Genomic DNA, 6,873 nt, shown 5'->3' on the forward strand with positions numbered 1-6,873 from the left:
AAAGTCCAGAATTGTGATGCCTCCAGCTTTTCTTTTCTTTTTCAAAGTTGCTTTGGCTACTTGAGGTCTTTTGTGGTTTTATACAAATTTTGGGATGGTTTGTTCTAGGTCTGTGAAAAATACTGTTGGTGTTTTGATAAAGATTACATTAAATGTGTAGAATGCCTTAGGTATTATAGACATTTTAACAATGTTTTTTCTTCTAATCCATGGGCATTGAATATTTTTTTCCATTTCTATCCTTCACCTTCAGTTTCTTTCATCAGTGTTTTATAATTTTTCCCCCACTGGAAAATAATTTTCAGAGTACAGGTCTTTCCACCTCTTTGGTTAGGCTTATTTTCAAGTTTCTTATTGCTTTTAGTGTGATTATAAATGGGATTGAGTCCTTTATTTCTCTTTCTGCTGCTTCATTATTGATGTATAGAAATGCAACAGATTCCTGTACACTGATTCTGTATCCTGAAACTTTACTGAATTTATTCATCAGTTCTACCACGTTTTTTGGGGGGGGAGAGGATCTTTCAGGTTTTCCAGGTAGAGTGTAATGTCATTTGCAAATAGGGAAAGTTTTACTTCTTCCTTGACAACTTGGATGCCCTTTATTTCTTTTTGTTTTCTGATTGCTAAGGCTAGGACTTACAGTACTATGTTAAATAAAAGTAGTGAGGGTAGACATCCTTGTCTTGTTCCTGACTATAGGGGTAACACTCTCCGTTTTTCCACATTGTGGATTATATTAGCCATGGGTTTTCTATATATGGTTCTTATTATGTTGAGGTATGTGCCCTCTAATCCCACTGTGGTGAGGGTTTTTTAGCATGAATCAATGTTATACTTTGTCAAATGCTTTTTCTGCATCTATTGAAATGATTATACAGTTCTTATCCTTTATTTTATGAATGTGATGCATCACATTGACTGATTTGTGAATATTGAATTTGCAGACCAGGAATAAATCCAACTTCATTGTGATGAATGGTTTTTTTAATGTGTTGTTAGATTCAGGTTGCTAGTATATTATTGATAATTTTTGCATCTATGTTCATCAAGAATAGTGCTCTGCAGTTCTCTTTTTTAGTGTTGTGTTTATCTGGTTTTGATTTCAGGGTAATGCCGGTCTCATAGAAATAACTTTTAAGTTTCCCTTCCTTTTCAGTTTTTTGGAATAGTTGAAGAATAGGTAAAACCTCTTCTTTAAGTGTTTGATAGAATTCACCTATGAAGCCATCTGGCCCTGGACTTTTGTTCATTGCAAGTTTTTTTTTTTTATTACAGATGCAATTTTGTTGCCAGTTATAGGTCTGTTCAAGTTTTCTATTTCTTCCTGTTTCAGTTTTGATAGTTTATATGTTTCTAGGAACTCATCCATTTCTTCTAGGTTGTCCAATATCTTGGCATGTATTTGTTTGTTTTTCTGTGGTGTTGGTTATTTCTCATCTCTTATTTGTGATTTTATCTAGATCCTCTTTTCTTTTTGATAAGTCCGGGTAGGGGTTTATCAATTTGTTTTTCAAAAACCTAGCTCCTAGTTCCATTGCTCTGTTCTATTAGTTTTTTTCTTCATGTCTATATCATTTATTTCTGCTCTAATCTTAATTTTTTACTTCCTTCCGCTGGCTTTAGCTTTTGTTTGTTGTTCTTTTTCTAATTACCTTAGGTTTAAGAGTAGGTTGTTTATTTGAGATTTTTCTGATATCTTGAGGTAGGCCTGTATTGCTATATACTTCCCTCTTAGGACCACCTTTGCTGCATCCCAAAGGTTTTGGAACATTGTGTTTTCATTTTCATTTGTTACTTTGCACTTTTATTTTTTACTACTTATTTGACTTCCTGATTGGCCCATTCATTGTTTTGTAGCATGTTCTTCAACCTCCATATATTTGTGCTCTTTCTAAATTTTTTCTTGTGGTTGACTTCTAGTTTCATAACATTGTGGTTAGAGAAGATGTGTGGTATGATTTTGATTTTTTTGAATTTGTTGAGGCTTGTTTTGTAAGCTAGTATGTGATCTATTCCGGAGAATTTCCATTTACACATTCTGCTGCTTTAGGATGGCATGTTCTGAATATATCTGCTAAATTCATCTGGTCCACTGTGCCATTCAAAGCTATTGTTTCCTTATTGATTTTCTGTTTAAATTATCTCTCCTTTGATGTAAGTGGGGTGTTAAAGTCCCCAATTGTTATTATATAATTATCAATTAGATCCTTTATGTTTGTTGTAACTGTTTTATGTATTTTGGTGCTCCTATGTAGGGTCCATAAATATTTACAATTGTTATATCTTCTTGTTGGATTGTCCCTTTTATTATTATATAGTATCCTTTTTTGTCTCTTGTCACAGTCTTTGTTTTAAAGCCTACTTTGTTTGACCCAAGAAGGTGGTGGATAATAGAACCCTAGTCTCACCTGGTCCCAAGAATACAACTAGATAACTATCAATCATCCTAAATACTCCAGAAATCAACCTGAAGCCTAACAGAACAACCACAGGGAGAGAGAGACCACATCAAAGAAGGTAGAAAGTTTGGAGATATGGATTAGTTGAGAAAAGGACTGTGGGTGCTGCAAAGAGGAGAGAACTGTGGTCATAAAGAAGGGTGAGAGAATAAGGGGGGAGCACAGAGGCGGAATGCACAAGGAGAGCATTTCCCCAAAGCCTTTGGGGAGACGGGCTGCATTTTGTGTGTTCTTGTACCCAATGAGGCCTAAAGCCTGAAGACATTTCTATGGAATGCAGAAAAATATTTGCAAGTGACAAATTCAAGAAAGGGCTAGTATCCACAATCTATAAATAATTTAGAAAACTCAACACCCGGGGTCCCTGGGTGGCTCAGTCATTAAGTGTCTGCCTTTGGCTCAGGTCATGAGCCCAGGGTCCTGGGATTGAGTCCCACATAGGGCTCCCTGCTTCTCCCTCTCCCACTTCCTCTGCTTATGTTCATCTCTTGCTATGTCTCTCTGTCAAATAAATAAAATCTTTTTAAAAAGAGAGAGAGAGAATGAAAACTCAATACCCAAAAAACAAATAACCCAATTAAGAAATGGGCAGAAGACATGAACAGACATTTCTCCAAAGAAGACATAGATGGCCAACAGACACAAGGGAAGTTGCTCAACACCCTTTATCATCAGGGAAATGCAAATCAAATCTACAAGGACATGTCACCTCTCACCTCTCAGAATGGCTAAAATCAACAACACAAGGAACAACAGATGTTGGTGAGGAAATGGAGAAAAGGAAACCCTTTTGCAATGTGGGAATGCAAACTGGTGTAGCCACTGTGGTAAATAGTATGGAGATTCCTCGAAAACTAAACAATAAAACTAGCCTATAATCCAATGACTGCACTACTTGGGATTTTCCTCAAAGAATATAAAATACTAAGTCAAAGGGATATATGCTCCTCAATGTTTATAACAACATTATCTCCAATAGCCAAGTTATAGAAACAGCCCAAGTGTCCATGGAATGATGAATGGATATGTGGTATATATTTATGATGGGATATTACTTAGCCACATAAAAAATGAAATTTTGCCATTTGCAAGTACATGAATGAAGCTAGAGATTGTGAAATAAGTCAGTCAGAGAAAGACAAATACCATATGATTTCACTGATATTTGGCAATTAAGAAACAAAACAAATGATCAAAGGGACGAAAAAGAGAGAGACAAACAAAGAAACATATTCTTAACTTTAGAAAGCAAATTGATAGTGACCATATGGGAGGTAGGTGGGGGGATAGGTTCAATACATGATCAGGATTAAAGAGTGAATTTTTTGTGATGATAACAGAGTGTTGTATGGAAGTGTTGAATCACTATATTGTACACCTGAAACTAATATTATATTGTATGTTAATTAACTGGAGCTCAAATAAAAGCTTTTAAAAAAGTCTACTTTGTTTGATATAAGTTTGCTACTCAACTTTATTTTAATATCCTTTTGCATGACAGATGTTTTTCCATCCCCTTACCTTCAATCTGCAGGTGTCTTTAGGTCTGAAATAAGTTGTAGACAGCATATAGATGGGTCTTTTTTTTCCTTAATCCATTCTGTCACCCTATATTCTTTAAGATTTTATTTATTTATTTGATAGAGAGAGAGCACAGGCAGGGGGAGTGGCAGGCAGAGGGAGGGGAAGAAGCAGCGTTCTTGCAGAGCAGGGGTAGCCCGATGTGGGACTCAATCCTAGGACCCCAAGATCATGAGCTGAGCAAAAGGCAGTTGTTAAACCAACTGAGCCACCCAGGTGCCCCCACCTTATATTTGTTGGAGCATTTAGTCCATTTACATTCAAATTATTGAAATATATGTATTTATTTTATCATTTTCCTTTTTGTGGTTGTTTCTGAAGAGTTTTTCTGATCTTTCTTTCACTGCTGATGTATATTAATTTCTTTCTGTCTTTGTTATGCTCATTAGTGGTATTTGATATATTGTTCCTATTAGTTTTGTATATAACCTCTTCTGCATGTAGCAGTCTACATTAAGCAGATGATCTTTTAAGTTTGTTGGTTCATGTGATTTATGTAACTCTTTGGCAAAAAAAATACTGATAATGTTTTATAAAAATACATGTCTTCTGAGTTATCAAGTTTAAGTATAATACAATAATGCAATTTTATTCTATGTGAGTGTGTTCTTGAGCTTATATAGATTTGTTGATTAGATAAGCTGACATATCTATTAGAAGTTTAAGATTATTTATGTAACTGCATTTATAAAAATTGCCTCATTATTGTGACAAACTTTATTCAACAGTAATTATGCTTTATAATATGTCAACTTATTTTAAAAATAAGCCTCATCTGTATATATATATATTTATATACCACATCTATTTTTATCCACTTATCTATTTTTTAATGTCTTTTCAGTGTTCCAGAATTCATTGTTTATGCACCACACCCAGTGCTCCATGCAATACGTGCCCTCCATAATACCCACCACCCAACCTCCCACTCCCCTCCCCTCCAAAACACTCAGTTTGTTTCTCAGAGTCCACAGTTTCTCATGGTGAACACTAAGGTTTCTTCCAAATCTGAGCTATTGTAAACAATACTGCAATAAATATAAGGGTACGTATAACTTTTTTAATTTGTGTTTTTGCTTTTTTGGGTAAATACCCAGTACTGGAATTACTGGATATGTGGTAGTTCTATTTTTAATTTTTTGAGGAACTTCCAATCTGTTTTCCACAATTGTTGCTCTAATTTGCATTCCCACCAACAGTGCACAAGACTTCTTTACTCAACACATCCTCCTTATCAACATTTAGTTCTTGCATTTCTTATTTTATCCATTCTGACAGGTGTCAAGTGATATCTCATTGTGGTTTTGATTAGCATTTCCTAAAATATTAGTGATGGTGAGTACCTTTTCACGTGTCTTACGGGCATTTGTATGTTCATCTTCAAAAACTGTCTGTTCAGGTTCCCTGCCCATTTTTATTTGATTATTTGATTGCTTGGTGTGTGCAAGTGTGTGTGTGTGTGTGTGTGTGTGTGTGTGTGTGTGTGTGTGCTGAGTTGTATAAGTTCTTCATATATTTTGGATATTAGCTCCTTATGAGATATCATTTGCAAATAACTTCTCCCATTCAGTAGGTTACCCTTTTGTTTTATTGATGGTTTCCTTTGCTGTGCAAAAGCTTTTTTTTGTTGTTGTCCCAGTAGTTTAATTTTCTTTTTGTTTCCCTTCCCTGAGGGGACATTATCTAGAAAAATGTTCTTACAGCTGATGACAAAGAGCTTACTTCATGTTTTCTTCTAAGAATTTAAGGGTTTCAGGTTTCACATTAAAGTGTATAATCCATTTTGAGTTTATTTTCGTGTATTGTGTTAAAAGGTGGTCCAGTTTCATCATTTGACCTGTAGCTATTCAGTTTTCTAACCACCATTTATCAAAGATGGTGTCTTATCTCCATTGTATATTCTTGCAATTTTTGTCATAGATTAATTGGCCCTGTAAGTGTGAGTTTATTTCTGGGATCTCTATTCTGTTTCATTCATTGATATTTGTGTCTATTTTGTACCATATTGATTTTTTTATGTTTTTATTTAAATTCCAGTTAGTTAACATACAGTGTAATATTAATTTCTGGTATATAGAATAGTGATGCAACACTCCATATAACACCTGATGTTCATCACAAGTACACTCCTTAGTCCCAATTACCTACTTAACCGGTCCCCCACATACCTCCCTTCTGGTAAACATCTGTTTGTTCTCTAGAGTGAAGGGTCTCTTGGTTTTTCTGTTTTGATTACTGAGGCTTTGTAGTATGTCTTGAAATCTGGGACTGTGATACTCAGTCATAAAGAAAATAAGATCTTATCATTTACAACAACATGGGTGGGACTAGTGGGTATAATGCTAAGTGAAATAAGTCAGCCAGAGAAAGACAAATACCATATGATTTCACTCATGTGGAATTTAAGAAACAAACAATGGACATATAAAAAGAAACAAACAAAAGACAGAGACTTTTAAATACATAGAATAAACTGTTTTCTTTATTCCAGAGAGGTGGTGGGTGGAGGGATGTGTAAAATAGATAGAATGGATTAAGACTACTTTTTATTATTATTAATTAATTTATTTATTATTTTAATTTCTTTTCAGTGTACCAGAATTCATTGTGTAGGTACCACATCCAGTGTTCCATGCAATATGGGCCCTCCATAATACCCACCACCAGGCTCACCCAACCTCTTATCCCCCGCCCCTCCAGAACCCTCAGATTGTTTTTCAGAGTCCACAGTCTCTCCTGGTTTGTCTCCCCCTCTAATTTCCCCCAACTCCCTTCTCTTCTCCATGTCCCGATGTCCTCTGTGTTATTTCTAATGCTCCACAAGTAAGTG

This window comes from Meles meles, chromosome X (assembly GCF_922984935.1).
Source record: "Meles meles chromosome X, mMelMel3.1 paternal haplotype, whole genome shotgun sequence".
Taxonomy (NCBI): domain Eukaryota; kingdom Metazoa; phylum Chordata; class Mammalia; order Carnivora; family Mustelidae; genus Meles; species Meles meles.